Source organism: Stegostoma tigrinum, chromosome 10 (assembly GCF_030684315.1).
Source record: "Stegostoma tigrinum isolate sSteTig4 chromosome 10, sSteTig4.hap1, whole genome shotgun sequence".
Classification (NCBI taxonomy): Eukaryota; Metazoa; Chordata; class Chondrichthyes; order Orectolobiformes; family Stegostomatidae; genus Stegostoma; species Stegostoma tigrinum.
Genome location: NC_081363.1, coordinates 68402184 through 68427051, shown reverse-complemented (window position 1 = coordinate 68427051; position 24868 = coordinate 68402184). Strand labels below are relative to the sequence as shown.

The following is a 24868-nucleotide window of genomic DNA, read 5'->3' as shown; positions in this document are numbered from 1 at the left end:
CCAGCTCCCTGGCAGCCTCCCTCTCCATTCCCTGAATTGAGAAAAAAGCTACTCTCTGGCCATGGCTCCATCACTTGGCTTCAACAAGAATTGGAACTGGTTCTCATCCTTGGCCTTCAGCTGGCTGCTTCTGGATCCCAGCACCTCAGGGTCCTGGATCTAGCCTCCACTCCTGGCAATGACCAGCACTAACTTAAGTCACCAACTGCTGCACCTCCAATTACAGATTTTGCTGATGGGTTCACTAGTGATCATTTCCTTGCATTGTATTTTTGGAATATGGGTTTTTCCTTATTGATTACTCCATGAAAGAATTTTCTGAGGTAATTTGGGGATTTCATATGCAGTTCGCACCCCCCCCCTGCCACTTTCCCTGTAAGAGGGCACCTCCTTGGAAAGGCATTTAGCCCTCACCAGGGCCTATCTGACTGTCCCCAGCAATCCCTATCCACATATCTGGGTCCTGGCCCCCCACACCCCCACCCCAATGTTTTCAGGTCCAAGCTGGCTACAGTCAAAACAGTGGCCATTACCTTCAGTGGCATGGCTGAGACTGCAGATTGACAAGCAGAAACTCTGATTTTTAAAGGAATAGGTGCTTCCTGTTCAAAGGAAATTAATTGCTTGACTGGTTTTAAACTGTTCTGAGGATTCTGAAAAAGGTGGCTGTGGGCAGGGGGAGTTGTCAGTTTTGTAGCTCTTTGTGCTGCCGTAGCCACATTTAAATTCAATCCTTTGGAACCTCATTCTTGTTGCAGTTATTCAGTGCAAAGAACATTTCTGTGGAGATTTAGACTTAGAATGCCTCAATAATCCTAGATAATAGCACAAAGTATGTGATGTTGAACAAACTATGTTGAAAAATGGTTTAGGCATCTACTGGAAGTTATAGGGCATGCTGGAGCAAACAATAAGTTAGTCTTTTTACTTTAAAAAGCTCAATGCAGCATTCTATGAAGTTAGCATTCGCTCAGATGCTGAAGCACTCACTTAAAGCATGCACAATCAATGTTCTAAAGAGAAAATGCTTAACATATATTTAGATATTTTAATAGCATGTGTCTTATTAGATTAAATAGTTCTTAACCACATATATTTTATGTTTTGAAATTGAAATGTTTCTGAATCATGCACTTCGACTAAAATTTTTATCACTATATTATTGCAAGTGATTATTTGTACTTACGTCATAATAAAACATGGGGACTCTTTATTTGTAGTAGCTTGTATATTTTGGGGAGGTATTGGCCTAATGATATCATTGCTGGATTGTTAATCCAGTGAACCCAGGTAATGACCCTGGGTTCAAATCCTGCCAGCACAGGTGGTAGAATTTGAATTCAATTTTAAATCATCTGGAATTAAGAGTCTACTGATGAATCCATCATCAAATGTCAGGGGAAATACCCATCCAGTTCACTAATATCCTTACCTGGTTTGGACTACATATGACTCCAGACCCACAGAAATGTGGTTGACTCTGAACAGCTCTGTGGGATAGGCAAGAAATGCTGGGCTAGCCAGAATGCCCTCATCCCGTGAATGAATTAACAAAAAGTGTCATATATAATTCCAACGAGAAGATTAGTGATCTTTTCCAGAAAAGTTGAATTATTTCATTTCCATATTGTGCATTTGTTGAAGCTCTTTTCTTGCAATTTTATGGATTTGTAGACGAGTGTTTTGCTTTGGTAAAGTAAATGTGAATGACTTATCAGTAGATAAAATGTGCAGTGATTTAACATGGGAATTCCTTAAATAGGTACTGAGAACATAGGAATTAGGAGTAGGAGTAAGCAATTCTACCCCTTGAGCCTGCTATACCAATTGATACAATCATGGCTGATCTCATCTTGGCCTCAACTCTACTTTTTTGGCCCCCTCCATAACCCTTCAACCCATTACTAATTAACAATCTACCTATCTCCTCCTTAAATTTGCTCATCATCCTGGGCTAGTGGAATCCACAGATTCATGGCTCTTTAAGGGAAGTAATTTTTCTTCATCTCTGTTTTAAACCGGCCAGACTGAAAACGTTGACCTTGCATCCTAGGTTGCTCCACCATGGAAAATCCACTCCATTTCTCCTTTGTTAATCCCCTTCAGCATCCTTTATACATCAATTAGATCTCCTCACATCCTTCAACGAGTATAGGCATAAACTGTTTAATCGCTCATCAGACAAGCCTTTCATCTCTGGAATTAATCTAATGAACTGTTTCTTAACTGTCTCCAATGCAGTTACATCCTTCCTCTAGTGAGAGGACCAAAACTGTGTGCAGTATTCTAGATGTGGTTTCATCTTTGCCTTGTATAGCAGCAATAACACTTCCCTATTTTTATACTCCATTCCTTTAGCAATAGACACAAAATTTCCATTGCATCCCTTACTACCTGTTGTACCTGCATACTAGCTTTCTACAGCTCATGCACAAAAATACACAGATTCCTCAACACTTATCACCTAAACTCAAATCCATCTATAAATTTCTTATTTCGTTATTGCAACTTAATTTCCCACCTATTTTAGTGTTATGTGTAATTTTGGCTATAGTACATGCATTAAGGTTTTTGCATCTTTCTCAGTTTGAAATTTCCTTTTTCCTCCAACAATTTTCTCACTTTCACATTTGTTTTTTTAACTGTATAATGTGGAACATCCTCCTATTGCCCACACTTCAAATGCATTCAACTTATGGTTTCTTTGTTTATTGTCCATGATTCCATGTATGATGTTTTGCCATCCAAGTAACTCCTCAACATTACTTTCCTAAGGTTCAGTTAACACGTCCTTCATTCTGCATGTCCATTCTCCTTCACATCTCTGATCTTCTGTGGCAAATTTTGAACCTTCACACTTCTTTCAGGGATTATCGATTTATTTCAGTTTTAACTTCTGGAGCTACGTCTCTACTTTTCGTCATGATCTTGCTCTTCTTCGCGTGCAATTTTAACGGGATATTATCCTTGTGGGCAATATATTTCAAATTGTGATTTTTGCTTTAAATTCACAAACATAACACCGTAACCAATTGCCAATTAAAGAATTCTATGATATGAATAAATGTAAAGCTGCTTTAAGAATGAAATGTTTAAAATAAGGTTCAAAGCACAGTTAAATCTTTAATGGAAAAATAATCACTTTCCTGTCGATACTGTAAACAGGCTTTTGATCAGATTTGAGAGCTACAGCTATCGACATTTGTATATAATAAATAGTAGGTTCTGGTGTAGTGTGCAACGTATTTAATCAGCCTGCTCAGGATTAAGTCTTTTGGTGCAGGACTCAGCACTGGCAATTTCCCTTATACCTTTATTTTTTATAATATGGGAGAGAACTATGCATGTGACTAAGATTCCACAAAAAACCTATTTCCAAATTCCAAAATCATTTTAAATTAAGAAAATAGTCTGTGTAATTTATTGGTTTCATAAAGCAAACCCAATAATCCTTTAGTTGATTTAATCGGCTCAGTTGATTTCTTCAACTCAATGTGGCATCGGGAATAACTTTGCTCTTTAGGTCTTCAGCATACACTGGTAACTTGGAAATTTTGAATGCCTGCCGTGGAAGAAGCAAACATTCATTTCTGAGTATGCAATGCTTCTCCACACAACATTTGGAGGCCACACTCTGCGTCATTTCAGTTTTAATTTTCCTAGTGTTGGCTGCAGTTGCATGTTTATCTGATTATTGCTTCTAAAGGTAGCAGGACAAATCCTCTTTCTTACAAAATATATGCATATATGTGTATCAGATGTTGCAGATTCTCTCTCCACAACAGCCAACACCGAAATGTGGAGCTATGTGTCGGCATCCTGTTTTGACTACATTTTATCTCCTCCTGTGCAGTCATTTGAAATCCAAGTCTTTATAGCTGAAGTCTTGAAATTACTGGAAAGAGAGATGTATGAATGTATTCCATCCTTGTCTCATTTGTTTCTATTAACATCTATGTTCTTTGAAAATGCTATTTAATAGACAAAACTTTTAATTTTAATTCATATTGCTTTTGCTGAATGGTTTCTCCTGAGGGGAACTGAAGATAATTGACAAAGAACAAGAGGGAGGTTGAGTAGAATGTTCCTAAATAGCAAAGTTCCAATCTGAAACTCACTGATGAAATGGGTGGTGAAGGCAAGTTTAATATAACTTAAGAAAGAAAATTAAACATATACAGGGAAAAGTCAGAAAAGGCAGTGTTGTCGTCAGGTCCTTAACCCTTCAGGTAAGGTAGTACCAATAAATTGCTTTGATTACTTTGAATTAAATTGATTGGAAATAATGAAGTTTCTATTTTTATTTTGAGGGGGCCAGACACGTGCACATAATGGAAATAAATATTGCTCTGCGCTTGCAGATCAACAATTCCTGGAGCTTAGTAGTTTTAATTTGTTACTGCTGAGGCAAATAAGCAAAGCTGTCACCTGACCACTTCAACAGTGCTAAATTTGAAAATGCGTGTTTGAGAAGGGTGTTAGTGTGAAGGGCTTTTGAATATCACTGCTAAGATTTGCTGATAGAAACTGCGTCTGCTCTCTGAATTCGGTGACGGGTTTCTACTTCTATCCTGCTTGTGAAGATGGATGGACATGTCAGCCTGGTTCTGTTGTTGCTGTGCTTCCCACGGAATTCCAGGTTGTGACAGTTATGGATCCAATTTCACTGTTTGAAGAACGTTCCCTGGTCAACATTGCTCTCTCGACCAGCTTGTTGTCAAAAATGCTGTGTTCAATGTCATATTTGCTTTCCTAATGACAGTCATTACATTTCTTATGTGATTAACTGCTTGTTAAGCAGAGACATTCTGTGAAATTGCTGAACTGCTGTACATAAGACAAACTTTTATTTTTCACCTTTTACATGCATTTATATTACCAAAATTTCAGTTGAAGAATGCATTTAGGTATTCTTGTAAATAACTGAGATGCACAATTCCAGATAGATTCCACAAACTCAAAACAAATACCTCCAACAGTACTATTTAAGCTGATGGGCAATTTTATGAAATGCTGCTGTATCTCCTGATATGATTTGTTCTTTTAAAATGACAGTTTGTGTGGTAAAATTGTATCCTTGAATGAAATACTTGATAGGCTTTGTTACTCTTCCCTTCTTAAAAAAAGCATACTTACGAGCAATCTTCTTTCCTTTCTCTGACTTTTTTTGAAAACAGATTTAGCAGCAATAGTTTATATACCAACTGGATGTCTGGAAGAGCCTTGGATGAGTCTGAGAGGTCAAAGTTCAGGAGGTCACCTGCAATTCTTAGTGCTTGGCAATGATTTAGTTAATGACATGTTGGATTGTGATATGAGCTTATACTCAATACTCCATGCAGATTTACTAATTGTTGGCAACGTATTACTCAAAGCATTGCACTGTACTTACTTTGTAGTTTTACAAAGAAATGAACACTGTACAGTATAACCTAATGTGATTTAAATGATAATTTTTGAAGGGTGCCCATATAGTTAAACATGTCAATTCTGCTTTTAGCCTTTAATCATAGGATCCCTACAATGTGGAAACAGGCACTTCAGATCCACACCGACCCTCAGAGCATCCCACCCAGACCTATTCCCCCTATAGCCCACTTAATCCACACATCCCTGAACACTATGGGCAATTTAGCATGGCCAATCCACCTAGCCTGCATGTTTTTGGAGTGTGGGAGGAAGCCCATACAGACACAGGGAGAATATGCAAGCTCCACACAGAAAGACATCTGAGGGTGGAATTGAACCCAGGTCCCTAGTGCTACTAGGCAACAGTACTAACCACTGAGCCATTATGCCACCTCTGATTCAAGCACTGTGGAAAATGTCCACAAATAGCAGAACAATAAAACCCATGCAAACATTACATCAATCTACACCAAAATAGGAAAATGATAAAGAAACAGTGTAATTGCAGTGCATAGCAATACTCAGCTTGGGTTTAATGCCAGCTGAGATTACAGTCTTGGTCCAATATTGACAAGAACTCCAAAAGCAAGGCGAGACGAACTGCTGAAATAAAAGCAAAAATCCGCAGACGCTGAAAATTTTGAATAAATACAGTGTTGGAGAATCTCAGCATGCTGGGATCTATGGAGAGAGAAACAGAATGAGTGTTTTTGAGTCCAGTACAACCCTGCTTCAGAACCTACTGAATTTCTCTGTCACATTTTGTTTTAACTATGGGTGACCGTAATTGGCCCGGCCACCTAATGTAACTTATCGTGGCACCAAGTTAACACTAAAGTCAATTTAGAAAACAGGGAAATGTTCTAATCAATGGTGGCAGATCTATTTCACAAGGGATATCTGTTGGAAACTAATCCTGTGCTAGGACATCACTCTAGGTGTTCCTCATTGAAGCAGCCTACGTTCAACCAGCTGCATCACTGATCTTCCATTCATCCTAAGGCCAGAAGTAGGCATGTCTGCTAATGACCACATAATGCTCAGCTTCATTTGAAATTGCTCAGGTAATAAAAAGGTGCTCATAACCACATATAACAACACCTGGACTGAAACCAATTTTGGAATGATTAGTGACAAATAGCGTTATTACCACATTGCTTTCAGGAAATGAACATCTGCGACATAAAAAAAGACTAACAATCTTGCTTGACATTCTGCAAAATTACAGCTACCTTGGCTGCCATATCGTTAATTTTGCAGCATCCACTCTTCATGAGAAACTTAACTGAATCATCCATATAAATCAATCAGCTACTGGAATAAGTCAGAGGTTGTGTATTCTTTAGCAATTCCATCATCTCTTGACTCTCCAGATGTTGTGCACAATGTAAAAGGCACCAGCCAGGTGTGTGACAGAATACACTTCACTTACCTGGACACATGCAGCTTCAATAACTGCCTGGACATCCATCCTCTTCATCATCACTGCATGGTAGTAGCAGGGTGTACTGTGTACAAGATGGACTACAGTAATTCGCCAAGCGTCTTTGACAGCACTTTCGAATCCCACAATTTCTATTACCAAGAAGGGCAGCAGAGTCATGGGAACACCATTGCCTGCAAGTTCTCCTCCAAATCATATTCTGACTTGGAAATACTTCATTATTGCTGAGTCAAAACTTGGAATATTCTCCCTAACAGCACAAAGAATTACCTTCATCACAAAAACTATATTGACTTGAAAAGTCAACTCACCACTATGGCCACCATCCTCTGGAGTAGGAATAGACTTTGTTCTGTCAACTTGTGTACAGCTACTGCCTGTCTTAACATTTTGTTTCAATTCAGGCTGCTACTGTTGAATGAGTAATTGCTCTGGAGATTGAAGCAATTAAGAGCATATTTATGAGTCTCCGAGATAACAAAGTGTGGGGCTGGATGAACACAGCAGGCCAAGCAGCATCTTAGGAGCACAAAAGCTGATGTTTCAGGCTTAGACCCTTCATCAGAAAAGTGGGATGGGGAGAGGATTCTGAAATAAATAGGGAGAGGGGGGAAGGCGGATGGAGGAGAAGAATGGTGGAAAGGAGAGTATGGGTGGGGAGGTAGGGAGGAGATAGGTCAGTCCGGGGAGGACGGACAGGTCAAAGGGGCGGGATGAGGTTAATAGGTATGAAATTGAGGTGCGGCTTGAGGTGGGAGGAGGGGATAGGTGAGAGGAAGAACAGGTTAGGCAGGCGGGGATGAGCTGGGCTGGTTTTGGGATGCAGTGGTGGGAGGGGAGATTTTGAAGCTGTTGAAATCCACATTGATACCATTGGGCTGCAGGGTTCCCATGCGGAATATGAGTTGCTGTTCCTGCAACCTACGGGTGGCATCGTTCTGGCACTGCAGGAGGCTCAGGATGGGCAGGTCATCTAAGGAATGCGAGGGGCAGTTGAAATGGTTCACGACTGGGAGGTGCAGTTGTTTATTGTGAACCGAGCGTAGGTGTTCTGCAAAGCGGTCCCCAAGCCTCCGCTTGGTTTCCCCAATGTAGAGGTAGCCACACCGGGTACAGTGGATGCAGTATGCCACATTGGTGGATGTGCAGATGAACATCTGCTTGATGTGGAAGGTCATCTTGGGGCCTAGGATGGGGGTGAGGGAGGAGGTGTGGGGGCAGGTGTAGCATTTCCTGCGGTTGCAGGGGAAAGTGCCTGGTGTGGTGGGGTTGGAGGGGCGTGTGGAGCAGACAAGGGAGTTGTGGAGAGAATGGTCTCTCCAGAAGGCAGACAAGGGTGGGGTTGGAAAAATGTCTTTAGTGGTGGGGTCGGATTGTAGATTCCTGCCTACTAACCTCATCCCACTCCCTGACCTGTCCATCCCCCCAGACTGACCTATCCCCTCCCTACCTCCCCACCCAAACTCTCTTCTCCACCTATCTTCTCCTCCATCCATCTTAAGTCCGCCTCCCCCTCTTTCCCTATTTATTTCAGAATCCTCTCCCCATCCCCCTTTTCTGATGAAGGGTCTAGGCTCGAAAAGTCAGCTTTTGTGCTCCTAAGATGTTGCTTGGCCTGCTGTGTTCATCCAGCCCCACGTTTTGTATTCTTGGATTCTCCAACATCTGCAGTTCCCATTATCGCTGATCACAATTTGTGGGCCTCCTGTTCACATAATGTCCTTGTCGTCACAATGTAAGGTTGCCATTGATAGAAGGTGTTCTGATTGAAAGATAAAACTTCTTTGCACTCTCAAAAGTCACTAAAAATTGTGTGTATGGTTAGAAAAGAGTATTCCTAACAAAGGCAAATTGCTTAGGCTAATATAAATCTTTCTTATTAATTATATTTTAAAATGAATAGTGTGTTCACGGATTCCAGAGCCTAAGAATCTAAACACCCAGTGTAGAAATTTGTACTATTGAGATTCACATGATTTTATAGAGCAGCTGTTTCCTGATTTTTATTTCTGTTTAGGTTATGGCACCTTTTTCTCATTATCTCTAGCAGCATCTGGCTATGAGTGGAGCCAGGTCTCAATATGTGTGTTGTAGCAAGTTATGTGGACTGTGCCAGCATATTAGCTTGGGCCACATTTTGTATAAGTTTTGAATTATTTACTCAAATGATTTGTTTTGCTTGAATGAAAGCAGATAGGTTTAATGGTAATACTCTTTGCTCTGAGTCAAAAGTCATGGGTTCAAGCTGTGCTCCAAAAAAATATTGCTCGCGGAGTTTTGGTCTATTCGAAATTTCCCAGAAGAAACTCTTCATTATCTGTTGAGCACTCCCGAATGCCCTTAGATGATGAAAGACACTAGTTAGTTGTGTGTTCACATGTTGGTCCATAAAATCTTTTAGTTTTTAACCATGCCTATGCCCTGTCTCAATTCTTATGATTTTTGGGTGTGAAGTGAGGGTTTGGTGAATGTAAAGGCTGTTTGTGATGTGTGTGCAGGAAATGCTCATATGCAGTTTAGGTGTCAAAGGTGCAATATTAATAATGGAGATTCTGCCGTATTTACTCTTATTGCTCCTCTGAAACTCTAAGCAACTTTTGGAGTCCACATAGGTGTAGTTAAATAGGAAACTCCAGACATTGTCAATAATTTTCCACCCTTCATAAGATGTTTTGTTGAGGGTATCAGTTGCTCTGTAATAGGTATACCTACTTCTAACAAGAATTTAACAGTGTACTAAATTCATAATTTATTGCTGAATAACCTCACTGGCCCTAATTTTATTTGTGGAATGTCAGTGTACTTATTAAAAATGTAAGCTTTATTTGATATTTCTAACTTCATCACATATGTAATCCTTAATAACTGTAAAATGTAATTAAAAGTCATAGGTAACTGAATTAAAGGATATACAATTATGAGGAGCCGAGGTAGGAAAGATAGGAAGGATTTTGCTCCCTTAATAATAACCAGATTCATCAATTCAAAGCAATTAATTGAGAGATTAGAGAGGATTGAAGACATATATTTGTATTTTGAGGGTAACAGCGCTCTGGAGAACTAGTTGCCTGACAGCAACAATTCTTTTTACATTTGCAAGGTCCCTTGACATACACTTTAATTGCTATGTCTATGGAATTTATGGAAAATGAGGTGGAGCATGAGATTAGGCACAGAAACAATGTGCCTCATGGCTTTCTTCAATGCTGCCAATTTCAAATGCCTTATAATTTTACTACCTGGTTTATTGTCTGTGAGAATATTTCAATGTTGCTGGTTGCCAGTCCTTCTCAATTGACATCATTGCTGACATGAGGAGATCCTTTTCATCTGGCTTGAGACTCAAAATGACTTCAGGAAATGTGGAATTCATGGCACAAGAGATTGCTATGTTGCTTTGGCCTAAATGAGATGTATAGCAATATCATTTCACAGATGTAGCCTTAACCCATTTGTAAAATGTAACTGGCCTGGTAATTCCGTACTGCTGATCTTCTCATGTCCCAAGCCAGACCATAAGAGAGACCTGAAGAAAAGTCATGCTGGGTTCAAAACGTGAACTCTATTTCTGTCTCTGCAGATGCTATAGGACTTGCTGAGTTTCTCCAGCATTCTGTTTGTTTCAGACATCCAGACTGTACTTTGCCTTACTGAGAGTATAGGAGATGATCGTTTGGACCAAAATATCATCATCTTTCTTTAATAAATAGTTTGTACATTATTAAATGACATGAATAGTGATATATACGTCTGGGTATTCACTTTGTAGAATGATTTATGTTCAGTCTGAGACGTTTCCAGAAATTGAGGGTGTTTCCTTCATTGCTGAACTTGTGTTACCACAGCATGAAAAGACATTTGGGAGTCCAAACTGCTCTTTACCCTTGTTGAGATAGAAAAGGATCCTTGGCTCAGAATTCATATCCTACTTGTGTTATACACTGAGTGACATTCAGTTAAGATTCTTTTTCTACAGCACACTGATATGAAACACATTAGGATCCTAAAGCTTGACATACTGGCTGTGGTCTCAAAATAGTGGGCGTTTGGGCCTCTGCACAAATATATCAGTTCACTCATGTTCCGAGAGTGCAATTTGACCATTCCCACTCAGCACCGCTGCTGAAATGAAGAACTTACCTTCCTGGTGGCCCCCTGGTCCTCTCTCTCAACGCTCCCGCTGCTGCAGCAAAAATGTTATGGTTGCTCGCAGACTTCATTCAAGGGGGCCCAGCACAATAAGACAAGGACAGCCTATGATACCAGTCTGGGGGCTATGATATGGGCAGTCAGAGTCAGGATGCTCTCCACTTAGAAGGTGAGGACCTCAAAATCAGACAGCCCCATCTTAACTCCTGGACTGAAAGAGACATGGCTGTTTTGGTAGATGAAAGTAGGTGGTGCAATGTTGCTTTCCACTCCAGTAGAGAGGTGTTTGATTGGGTGAGTAGGTAGCACTGACAGCAAGTCCATTAGCAGCATTGGGCTGTGTAAGGTTAATTGGGGGATGATGCTAAAGGCAATAGCAAGAGTGGCAGATTGAGAACCCTGCTAGAAGGTGGGTACAATAGTAGAGTGAATGAGAGAGAGGTAGCAGAGAAGATGATGCCAACCTGGCAGAGTGGAGAAAGACATTGATTTTCTTCCTACATGGTTGGTCATTCCTCCAGATGGCTAATACCACACTGAATTATGTGGCAACCGCTGGCTGGGCTCTGATGGTCTGGTATTGTAGCCTCACCTGTTGGCTCTGAGGGAAGAGCTAGTTCCATCTCTTCACCATTTCATCCAGCAGGATCTCTAGCTGCATGCCTGCAAAACATGGTGCCCATTTTCACTGTCTGCTATGTCTGGAGCTAATGTCAGGAACTATGTAAGGCCACTCCAGATTGAGAGCGCACTCAAAATGTCATAGGTGCAAATTGTTCAATTCTGGGATAGCCTAGCACTGGTAATTTCTCCTGGGAACAGTAGTGGTGAGTTAGAGCTGGAATTTGACATGCAGCATTCCATAGAGGCAGAGTAGATAGCTATTGAAGTGAGTTTGATATAGCACAGTGAGAAAACTTATGTCTCGTGGTGAAAAACCCTCCATAAGATCTGACACAACTCTCAGATGGCACAAAAATGTAAGATTCAGTTTTTTTTTGATGAATTGCATTTTTGGAGGCAGCCAAGATAGACCATGCTTTTTTGACTTGCTTATATCTCTGAGCTACTTTTTATCTTTGTGGCCACACATCACTTGCAATGTTAAAGAGGTAGAGACAATTTTAATCTGTGCTAATTTTCTGTGGTTTTCTAAGTGAGTTTGTGTGCCACTATCCAATTTCAGCTGATTATGTCTATGTGTTCCTCATGATGGGACTGAGAGTTGACATGCACAGTGCATCATCATTTGGAAGGAATGATTTTCAATGAATTACCAGCGCATTTTTGACCAATCCAAAACATGTCATTGAAAAATATTGTTGAAATAGGAAACTTCTTCACCTACTGTTTGTCGCTGATGTCTTTGTTAGGCTTATGTCCACTGGAGGTTAAAAATGTATGAGGCAACAGTATGGCCATGAGGGCTGTTGGCTGGGTGGATATCAAGGGGATGATTGTGCTGGTGGGAGAGTCTAGAATTAGGGGAGGAGGCACTGTTTAAAAGTAAGAGTCTATCATTGAAGACCAAGAAAAGGAGAAACTTTTCCTCAATTGTTAATGAGCCTTTAGAACTCTTTCCTCAAAGCTAGTGAATGCTTAAGGTAGGTGTGGATAGATTTTTGATAAGCAAAGAACTGAAAGATTGTTGGAAGTAAGAGGGAAAGGATAATTGGATTTGACATGATCATGCTCCTACTTATATATCTTCATATGAATGGCCTGTCTGTTTCTCCGTTGAGATTTGTGCATCCTTTAATGCCATCAGCGAAAAAGAAAACTGAATGCCTGTTCTATTAGGCTGTAAGTAGTAGGAGCAAAATTGGGTCATTGAGCCCATCGAGCCTGCTCTGACATTTATGAGATCATCAGGTCTGGCAGCATCTGTGGAGGAGAAAACAGAGTTAATGTTTCTGGTCCGGTGACCCTTCCTCAGAACTGATGGTAGCTGGGAAAACATCAGTTTATATGCAGAAAATAGGGAGGTGGGTGGGGTAGGGAGTAAACGATACGATTGAGCCCAAAGAGAGGGAAAGGCAGTTGGACAGACAAAGGAGTTGCTAACAATCAGGCTGGGAGGGTGAATAGTTGTTAATGGGGACTGTTAGTGACTAACAACAGGGGGGGTGTAGTGGCAGGCAATGTGGTAACAAGGCCTGGTGTGTGGGGTTGGGGGGCTGGGACATAGAAGAGTTTAGGCCCTAAAATTATTGAACTCAATATTGTGTCCAGAGGGCTGTAGGGTCGCCAAGTGGAAAATGAGGTGTTGTTCCTTCAGCTTGCATTGGGCTTCACTGGAACACTGTAGCAAGCCCGAGACAGAGATGTTGGCCAAAGAGCTGGATGGTGCATTGAAGTGGCAGGCAACAGGTAGTTCAGGGTCTTTTTGCAAGCAGAACATAGATGTTCTGTGAAGCGGTCGCCAAGTCTCCACTTCATTTCCCCAATGTGTGGGAGACCACATTGCGAGCAGTGAATGCAGTAGATCAGATTCTTGGAAGTGCAGGTGAAGTGTTGCTTCACTGGAAGGTATGTTTGGGCACTTGGATAGTGGGGAGGACGGAGGTGAATGGGCAAATGTTGCACCTTTGCCGGTTACAGCGGAAGGTGCCGTAGAGCTATGGGGAGGTGTTGGGGGTGAAGGAAGTGTGGACGAGGGTGTCCTGGAGGGAACGGTCTCTGCGGAAGGTGGACAACGGAGGGGAGGGGAATATGTGTTTGGTGGTCACTGGATGTTGCTGGAGGTGGTGGAACTGGCATCTGATGATCTTCTGGATGTGGATGCTGGTGGGATGGTAGGTGAGAATAAGGGGACCCCTATCGCTGCTGTGGGAGGGAAGAGAAGGGGTGAGGGCAGAAGTGCAGGAGATGGGTCAGACCCGATTGAGGGCCCTGTCAACAACGGAGCTGGGGAATCCTCAGTTGAGGAAGAATGTGGACATTTTGGAGGATCCCTTGTCAAAGTTGGCTTCATCTGAACATATGCAACGGAGACGGAGGAACTGAGAAAATGGGATGGAGTCTTTACAGGAAGTGGGGTGTGAGGATGTATAGTCCAGGTAGCAATGGGAGCCGGTGGGTTCGTAATAGATATTAGTGGCCAGTCTATCCCCCCAGAAATGGAAGTAGAAATGTTGAGGAAGGGAAGGGAGGAGTCAAAGATAGGCCAGGTGAAATTGAGGGCAGGGTGGAAACTGGAGGTGAAATTGATGAAGTTTTCCAATTTGAGATGAGAGAGGGAAGCAGCACTGATGATATCATCAATGTATCGGAGAAAGAGTTGTGGGTGGGGGCTGGAATAAGACTGGAACAAGGGATGTTCCATGTACCCCATGAAGAGACAGGCAAAACTAGGGCCCATGTGGGTGCCCATGGTAACCCCACTTACCTGAAGAAAATGAGAGGAGTTGAAAGAGAAGTTGTTGAGGGTGAGGGCAAGCTCGGCCAAGCAGAGGAGGGTGGTGGTGGGTGGGGACGATTCAGGTCTTTGCTCCAGGAAGAAGTGGAGAGCCCTAAGACCCTCCTGGTGGGGAATGAATGTGTAAAGGGATTGCACATCTATGGTAAAGAGGAGGTGGCTGGAGCCAGTAAACTGGAAGCTTTGAAACCGGCATCAGGCGTCAGATGAATCATGGATGTATGTGGGTAGGGATCGGACTGGGGGGGGGGGGGGGGGGGGGGGGGCGTGCAGAGAGAAGACTGAGTCAAGGTAGGAAGAGATGAGTTCTGTGGGGCATGAGCAGGCTGAAACAATGGATCTACCTTGACAGTCCTCTTTGTGGATTTTTGGCAGGAGGTAGAAACAAGCTATACGGGGTTGGGGAGCTATTAGCTTAGAAGCGGATGGGGGGAGATCACTGGATGAAATGAGATCCTTAACTGTAGTGGATACAATGGCCTGATGTGCCATGGTGGGGTCATGGTCCATGGGAAGGTAGGAGGAGGTATCTGAGAGCTGGCGTTCAGCCTCTGCAAGCTAGATGTCAGTACGGCAGACACCAACAGCATCGTCCTTACTGGCGGGCTTGGTGACAAAGTTAGGGTTAGATCTGAGTGCACGGAGTGCAGTCAGTTCGGAGGGAGATAGGTTGGATTTGTTGAGAGGGGCAGTGAAATTGAGGCAACTAATGTCACGTTGACAGTTCTCAATGAAAAGATCGAATGCAGGTAAAAGGCTGGAGGGAGGGGTACAGGTGGAGGGAGAGTGTTGGAGTTGGGCAAAGAGGTCTGTGGGGTGGGGAGAGGACTCTTGTCTAAAGAAATGAGCACAGAGGCGAAGACAGCGGAAGAATGGTTCAGCATAATGTCATGCCAGAAATTTGTTAAGGTGGGGACGCAGAGGGATAAAGCTGGGGCCTTCGCTGAGTACAGAGCATTTGGCATCGGAGTGCAGAAGGTTAGGAGAAATACATGACAGGAGGTGGGAGGGTTGGGGGAGGGGATAGAGTCAGAGGGAAGGGGAGGAGAGGTAGGCTCCAGAGGGCCATGGGTATTGTTGAGTCGGTGCATCTTGTGGTCTTGATGCCTGAAAGGAAAAGAAAACGTTTCTTGTTAGCACAATCAATGAGCCAGAGGATGAAGTGGAATGGCGGAGTGGTACAGCCCTGAGCCAGTGTGTTACAATGCTGTTGGAGAGAACGGTTCAGAGTATGCATGTGACACTGCATGGCACTGAGTGTGGATCTCAGGATGTGGCGAGAGCGGTTGTCCGTGGAACGTTGAACATCATGGAGATATCTGTGAATCTGGGAGGATTCAAAACATGAGGGATGAAAGTTGAGTTCGAATCCACTTGGGGTGAGTCTGAGCCATTGGCAGTCACTGAGCAATGTGGTTTTAGCGAAAACCTGGTCAAACACTAGGAGTGACAGTGAAATTAATGTTGGTGAGCAAGAAGAGAGATTGGAATGGAAATCCTGTCGGAGAGAGGAGCAGAACGTCTTCAAGGTGGGCATGCCTGGAAGAGATGTGGTAGTGAGCTAAGTACTCACATCTACGTACACCTAAAAACATCTACATTCTGCTCACAAAAGAAGACCCTGAACTACCTGTTGCCTGCCACTTCAATGCACCTCTGCTCTCTGGCCAACATCTCTGTCTCTGGCTTGTTACAGTGTTCCAATGAAGCCCAACGCAAGCTGGAGGAACAACACCTCATTTTCTGCTTGGGGAACTTACAGCCCTCCGAACTCAATACTGAGTTCAATAATTTTAGGGCGTAAACTCTCCCATGTCCCAGCCCCCAACCCTACACACCATGCCTTGTTACCACATAGCCTGCCACTACACACCCCCAGTTGTTAGTCACTAACAGTCCCCATTAACAACTATTCACCCTCCCAACCTAATTGTTAGCAACTCCTTTGTCTGTCCAACTGCCTTTCTCTCTCTTTGGGCTCGATCATATTGTTTACTCCCTATCCCACCCACTTCCCTATTTTCTGCATATAAACTGACATTTTCCCAGCCACCATCAGTTCTGAGGAAGGGTCACTGGACCCGAAACGATAACTCTGTTTTCTCCTCCACAGATGCTGCCAGACCTGCTGAGCTTTACCTGCAACTTTGTTTTTGTCCCTGATTAACAGCATCCGCAGTTTTTTTGGTTATTATTTATGAGATCATGGTTTTGTTGATAATACTCCATTCCACTCTCCTGCCTTTTCCCCATTTATCATTGATTCCCTTGCTGATTAAAATATCTGTGTAACTAAGAACATACTAGGTATATACTTAATATATTTCAGTATGTTCTTCTTTAGGATTATCTTCTCTTATCACTCTCTCTGTCTACAAGCTTTTCCATCACCCATCCTTTACAAAATATATGTGCTGAAGAGTTAACAATAGTAACGGAGGCACCACACTACCCTTCGAACCCATCTACCCCACCATTGCTAAATACAATATAAAGTTGCTACATTGGGCTTAATCAAAACTCTTCCCTTTTCAGTGCTAAAGTTGGGCTCATTGTCATTTAGTGAAATGATAAAATGCAGTTCCTTATTCCCACAAACATTTCCGGTTTCTCCTTCCTGCACTCTTAGAGATGTCAGTGTTTAATTGTGTAATTTGTTTTCCTTCATCAGGATGCAGGCACCCATTCTTAGTTCTTCCTGAGATCCCTAATGAACTGTTAACTTGACTTGAGCTCTTGAGGAGTGCTAAAGTTGATTTTGTGCTTCTTTCTGAAAAGTAGCATGACTGAATTTACTGGACACAGGCCAAAGATTTCTGGCATCAGGAATTCTTCGCCTTTGTACTCCCCTCACTCCCTTGACTGAGCTGTTGGTTGACCTCACTACTGACTCTTTGCTCTTATCAGAACTAGCATTTACCTCTACTCCATTTTTTCAATTTTAAAGCAATTATTTTTCTACCTTGCTTACTTATAAAAAAAGTCAAGTACACTCTGAGAAATAAAGGGGATAAAAAAGATTACTTCACTGCGGCTTGAAATGGTTTGTCAAGTGCCACAGACCTTGTGCAATGGCCTGGAGTTGTTGGGTAAATGGTTAAAACTAAAGATTTACTGGCATTTGCTTTTAATGCTGGTTTATAAACATTGTCGAGGGTGTTGGAATTGATGGTTCATGAGAAAGCGAGAATCTGTTTCTCTTTAAGAAAAAAAATCATATTCCTGCGATGACACTGCTCAGTTTGTCATACCGTATTGAAACAGCACACCAGAACAAAGTGAGGGATTCCCATTTTCGGTCTCTCATTCATTAAATCCTTGTCATACGTGTTTTTGGGGTGCAGTAAAGTGGATTAATCTGCGACGCAAAATGTTGATTGTTTGTGAATGATTGTTTCCGCTGCTGAGAGTTGGAGGTCAAACAGAGAGGAATGTGCATCACTCACATACACAGCAGCACATCAGCAAACCAAACGTGGGAGTTTCTAAAGAATCAACAGCATTCCATATTTAGTCAAACAGTTTTGTGGCCATCGCTTCCGGTTTTAATTTTGAGAGGATTTGTTAATTAATCAAAATAATGGCCATATGCTATCCCTGTTGGACTTTACAAACTTTTTTTGTGGGGGGGGGGGGGGGTTCTTAAGTTTCTTTCACATCATAGCGTAAATATTTCTTGTGTTCGACCACACTACCCTTCGAACCCATCTACCCCACCATTGCTAAATACAATATAAAGTTGCTACATTGGTCTCAATCAAAACTCTTCCCTTTTCAGTGCTAAAGTTGGGCTCATTGTCATTTTGAAATTAGTAGCATTTTTATTCTGTATGTAGGGCAATTCAAAAACCATTGAGATGAAAAGGTGTAGAGCTGGATGAACACGCCAGGCCAAGCAGCGTCAGAGGAGCAGGAAAGCTGACGTTTCAGGTTTGGACCCTTCTTCAGAAAACCATTACTGTCATTTACACCCAGGAACCAGGTGTCTCAATTTAATGTACTCAAGGCTTTTTTTTTCGAAAGCCACATAATTTTCTGCCCAGAAATACACTATTCTCTTTGTTTTGGGCTTGCTTCAATGGGTAACCAGATTCTCTCTACCAAAGTGGAGAGGAGCTAAAATAACATATGACCCAAACTATTTTACAAGACTGTACTCAGTCAAGTTAGACATTTTTCAACACAAGTTTTCTTGAGACATCCTGTTGGTAGAGAAAGCTTTTCGATTGCAGGGACAACATAACACATTAACATGAGCATATTACTACACTTTACGATAATAAAGTGTGAAGCTGGATGAACACAGCAGACCAAGCAGCATCTCAGGAGCACAAAAGCTGACGTTTCGGGCCTAGACCCTTCATCACAGAGATGCTCCTGAGATGCTGCTTGTCCTGCTGTGTTCATCCAGCTTCACACTTTATTATCTTGGATTCTCCAGCATCTGCAGTTCCCATTATCACTTACTACACTTTACGTTGTTTCTCTACAATTCTTTCTCTCAGCTATGAATATCAAAGATGAAAGTGTGTTCTGCTTTCTATCGTGACCTGTAGTTAATAACAGAAGTCCTCTGTTTCTATTCTTTGACATAAAAGGCCATTCTGAAATTATGACTCATTCTCCTAACCCCTACAAATTATTACACTCAAATTCTGTTTTGTCTTTCCGCTCTTCTTTCTCTATCTACCAGTTTGTTGCACTCTCAATTCTTCTTCTGGGAAGTACTGACTGTTTGATTGCGTGATTCATTTTCACTGGGTCAGATTCATGCTCAGGTACCCAAATGGACATGGCTGTGTTTTGTAGTACGCCATATATCTGCCAGCAATGTTGCACCTTAAGCAGGATTGGTACAACTCTTGACATAGTGATATCATTCTTTCCTCAGAATCAGGAGGGTTGGTGGGAACTCAGTTGAACAAAGATTAGAGATCCCAGAGTGCTATCCAAAGATAGTGGGAAAGAGGCTTCTCTTTGGTGTCCTGGTCAATATTTATTCCTGTTTTGACACTATCGCCTCAAATAGCTTGTTATGTTCTTTCCACCTTAATTAGCTTATACCGTTTTGGATTATCTGCTACTTTGGTTAAACCCTCAGCATGTGACTCTAGTACTGATTGTGTTATTCCAGCTGTTGTCTCCAGCACCACCTTATTTTTAATTATTTGTAATTATCTCTCTGCCCCAATTAATCAGATTACAGGTCTTCCCTTCACTTGTTATTTACCTGTTGACAGTTTACTCACACTGTCTGACACTTTTGATTGTCTGCAGAGAATTACTATTCAGCCCATTAACAACCTACTCACAACAGCTGTATGAGCTTTTGATCTCTCTGCCTACTGAACTCTCTGCCTTTAAATTCTGTGCCTGTATGCTTTTCTCCACTTCACCTAATGAAAGAGAGGCGCTCTGAAAGTTCGTGATTTCAGATAAATCTGTTGGACAATCACCTGGTGTTGAGTGACTTCTGACCTTGTCCACCCTAATCCAATACCAGCAACTCCACATCTCAACCAATGTTATTATTTAAAAAAAATGATTTTATCTGGCCACATCATATTTGCTGTGTACGAGCAGGTTACTCTAATTCCTACGTTATAGAAGTGACTTCACTTTAAAAGTGCTCCACTACATGTAAGCAATTTTGGACATCCTGATTCTTTTGGAAGTCCATTCAAATCATTTTCTAAAGGAATTAATAGGCTATGAGGCACCTTGGCCTAAGCTGAACAAATGAGTATAAGCCATCTCTTGATATACTTTAAGGACAGTCCCTCTTGATAAACCACACTGTCCTCAAGACTCAAGAGAAACTTAACCTGTTAATGGTATGATGTAATATTAACTACCAGCACAATCCAATTGAAAATCCTTCTTGCTTTCCTTCAGCTATGTATAAAATTGCACAGAAATAAGCCCAATTCCAAGGTTTTGATATTTGAAACTTTGTCCAAAATGGGTTGCACAAGCACTTCGTCAAACAAAAGATTTTTAATGGCAAAGTTGTCATGTATAATTAAAGAGTTGGCGCATCCTTGATGTTTGTGTACTCCTGCACATTTTCGGAACAATTCAAATTGGAGACAGCTGCATAGAAAGCAAAAAGAATTGTTTTGGAGTTCTCCATCTCCTTCTGGTTTATGCAATATGTCAACAATAGGTCTGGTTACTTTTTCTCTCTTTAAACTGCAAAATATAATTATCCTTTATGAAAGCTTTTCAGAGAATAGATGATGACATTCTGCACAAACTGCACAAGAGTCCTTTTTGGAATTGTCTTAACATAGACTAGTCACAAGATTATTTCTTGCTGTGAAGAAAGTAATCAGAAACCTTTCTCCTTTGTTGTGTGTGTTTGAATTGGGCATTTTTGCATTTGTCCTGATGAGTACAAGTAAAAAGTTTTGGCAAATTTTCTCTGTTCAGTAAAATTCAATTGGCACTATTTTGGTGCATTTTAAGTCAAAAGAGAAATACTTACTACAAAGCTGAGTCTAAAAAAAAGCTTATATATTGTGCAAGATCAACCAATTTTAAAATTATACTCCACTAAAAATATTTGAATTTCACCCGTTTTTGTCTTCTAGTAGACCGCACAACCTACACGTCTGAGAAAAAGGAAGAATTACTTCATTCATAAGCCATCGCTGTTTTTTGACTGTTAACGCATGAGAAGTATAGTACAGACCACTCTGCCCATATCTGGGACATTTCTTTCTCATGCCACAGTATGTGGGAACTTCGAAACTCAAGAGACTGAAGAATGGAAATTGAGAAATCTTCTCCTACTTTGTTAGAATTCCACCAGTTTATGTCAGTAAATACAATTCGAATGGTTCTATTGAATTGAATAGAAAGTTTCTGAGACATCTTGCAAGTGTCAAAAAATGATATAAATGACAAAATTTTGATTCACCGTTATTAAATGCTCCATTTTTTAGAAAGGTTATGTAGGTTTTGTCTGCAATTGTCAAAACTTAGTTTGAGGCAATGATTTAACAAGGCTGCAATTTATCTTTGCACATATTTTTTGGAAGATACGCAAGGCAAGCCTGAGGAGGTCCAACTTGCTGTGTGTGAACACGATGAGGAAAGACTTTCTTGAGAATTAGCTCCAATTGGCAACTAAAGTATTTGAAGTAGCAGCCTGTAGCTTTGATCTTGTTGCCAAGCTCATTGATCTATAGAAATGTCTGCTCTATATACACAATTGTGGTTCGATTCAAGTGCTATGGACGAATGTCTCTACACTGTATTTGCATGTATGTCCAAAGCCAAATTCTGTTGAGGTTTTTATCCCCCATTTTGTCATTAGAGTTAAGCATTTTATGCTTATTTGTAATTACACTGGTCCCAACTCAGCCTGAAACATTGATTTTTCTGCTCCTCGGATGCTGTCTGAACTGCTGTGCTTTTCCAGCTCCACATTTATTGATTCTAGCTTCCAGCATCTGCAGTCCTTACTGTCACCAAGCCTGTGCTGTTAGTGTAAGGGTTTGGAGATTTCTTGATTTTTTTGACTGATTTCTGATCTCAGCTGACATTTATCAAATATAAATGTCATTATCTTCGATTTTTGTTGCAATTTCATGACACACAATCAAAATTAAATGTCAGTAGATGGATAAAGGAGATGTCCAGCATGACAAAAATCTGCTTACACTAAATAAAATTGAAGAAAATGAAGGGAATGCAGCAAAGTATCAGCATGTTACCCACTATCTGTAATTATAATCAAGGTGGGGGATGGATTTGACTTGGTGTTTTTATCCTCAACATCCAGTATTTTCCAATATCCAAAAGATTAAAATTGTAAAAGGAAATGATGTAAATTCTAGATAGTGCAATTAGGAGAAATTTTAGGCTTGGATATTTTTACTTTTTGATGTGCAGATCACGGAAAGCGGGCTATGCATGGATGCAAATCATTTGCAGAAACTGCTTTTAAATTAGTTGAACGTAAAGTGATGCTTGTTTTTGCTAGCTTGGAAACTTACAAAAGGGAGTAAACAAACCATTGTCCAAGATCAAGCATTGTCTGAGATTACAATGTTGGATTTCAGATGTTTTTGGAAGAAAGAAACAGCAAAAAAAATCTGTCACCCTGGGCAAAGAGAAAGTTGTATCAAATGAAATGTTATGAATGTTTTGGCTGTCATAACAAAGGCAGCTAGAATTTTGGTTGAGTATGAAATGAAAATGATTCTTGGATGTTGTACTTACCAGGAATGAGGCTGATGTTTTTAACAATTATGAGAATATATGAAAATAACTAAAAGATTAATTAACTTGGGGATTTAAGTTACTTGGATGTTGACTTGATCAGATGTGAAGAATAAATCGTAGAAGAATTCATGTTTTTAGAGTTCATAAAGGAAACTCCTACATGGTTTGTTGACTAACCAATGTGACTTGAGATTATTCTCCATGAAAGGCCCAGTGTTATTCATTGAGTCAAAGTTTGTTTGTAGCTAGGGTTAGTAATATTGCCAGATTTGACCTTCTAGTCAAAATATATGAAAGGGCAATGCAATAAACATTCGAAAAGTTAGATTTTGAGGGTGAGTTGAAGGAAGTTGATTAATGAAAAATGCTGCGGAAATGTAAGCAAAAATCTATTTGAGAGGCTCCTTTATAAACTAATCCTGGTCAATTAACACTTATCAAATGAATTATTTTGAATTGTAGAAAGTTGCTTAAGTAATAACAAATGGAAAAACATGACATTTTAAAACAGTGATTTGGGTACTTCAAACAATATTGGTGAGCTGAAATCAACACAGAAGGAAATAACAAATTGATTGAAATTACTTTATACCTCTTGTGAAGAGGGAAAGCACAGTTTCGTGCAATAACATCCAAATAAATTAAGAGTTAGATTTATGGCAGGGAAGCTGCTGGGCAGTATGTTGACACTATGATTAAAATAATAAAAGGCTGGAAAATTAAATAAAATCTGAATTTTAAACAACATCTATTTCCGTTTCTTTTCGAATTTATGAATAACACTCACTAGCATTTTCATGAGCACAGTATTGTCGTAGATAGATTGTGTTCCCTTTTACTGTCTGGTATCTGTATATGTAAGTAAGTGGTCGGTGTTTTTTTTTAACTTTTGTAAACCCCATTTAAGTATTTCCAGCAAAAAACGTTTTTGAGTTTTCACCCATTTAACCCAAAAATATTGCAATGTTTCACTCACTTGTCTTTTCACAAACAAATTTCTAAAGACTCAGTAATTATTCCTGTGGATTGGAAAATTGCAAAAGTCAGCCCACCATTTAAGAAAGGAGAATAAAGAGAAAACAAAAATTACAGACATGTTAGTCTTATAGCAGAGAGAATGCTCAAATCTGTTATAAAGGATGGGATGTATGTTTGATAATCACCTGAATAGGCATAGTCAGCACAGTTTTGCAAATGAGAAATCACGTTGACAAGCTTGTTGGAGATATTTTAAATTCACTGAATATTTTATAAGGTTTCCCACAGGAGGCTGGTTGGAAAGATTCAACCAAATGGGATAGGAGGTACTGTACTGGTTGGATTAACGGCTGGCTAACAGATGGAAAATAGAAAGTTGGCTATAACTAGTGGAGTACGACAAGAAGTAGTAGATAATGCAAAGTGGAGGAATGTGTTTTGTGAAGAAGGTGTGAAGCAACGTCTGGAAGATTTGGACAGACTTAGTGAAAGGACAAGCACATGACAGATGGAATACAGTATGGAAAAAAGGTGAGGATATCCACTTTGTTAGGAGAAAAAGTTGCATTTCATAAATGGTAAGAGGATAGAAAGTGCAGATGTACAAAAGGGTGTAGGCATCTTTGCCAATAAGTCACTAAAGGCTAACTTGCAGGCGCAGCAAGCTAGGAAGACAAATGGAATGTTAGTCTTTATTGCAAGAGGATTTGAATATAGGAGCAATAAGGACCTCCTTCAATTTTACATGATCTTGGTTAGATCGCATCTGGAGTACTTTGTGCAGGTTTGATCATCTTATCTCAGAATGGGTATCATTTCCAGAGAAGAAGTACAACAAATGTTCACTCGGCTTTTTCCTGGGATTGAAGGACTTTGGTAGAAAGAGAGATTGAGCAAACCAGGCCTCTTTCGAAGAACGAGAGGTGATCTCATTGAACACATTTAAATGTTTAAAAGGATAGATTCAGTAAATGAAGATAAGATGCTCTTATTTGCTGAGGAGTCTAGAATCAGGGACACAACTTTAAAATAAGGGCCATGCCACTTAGGCCCGATTTGAAGTGACATGTTTTCAGTTGGAAAGTTGTGAACGTTTCTAATTCTTTCCCAGACAGAGTGGTTAAGTTCTGCCTTTGAATATAATTAAAGTAGAGATTGATAGATATTTTATTACCAATGGCATACAGGGATATGAAATTTAGGTAGGTAGATGGTATTGAGGTGTTTGATTAGTCATG

General features: G+C 40.7%; 1 long non-coding RNA gene across 1 annotated transcript in view; it reads left to right on the top strand.

Moving 5' to 3' along the window:
- Window positions 1–23336, top strand: part of LOC125455383 (uncharacterized) — a 29824-nt gene extending 6488 nt beyond the window's left edge. The window contains exon 3 of the long non-coding RNA XR_007248235.2: window positions 21014–23336. This is a non-coding gene — a long non-coding RNA (uncharacterized LOC125455383). The remainder of the gene's footprint in view (window positions 1–21013) is intronic.
- Window positions 23337–24868: the final 1532 nt, after the last annotated feature.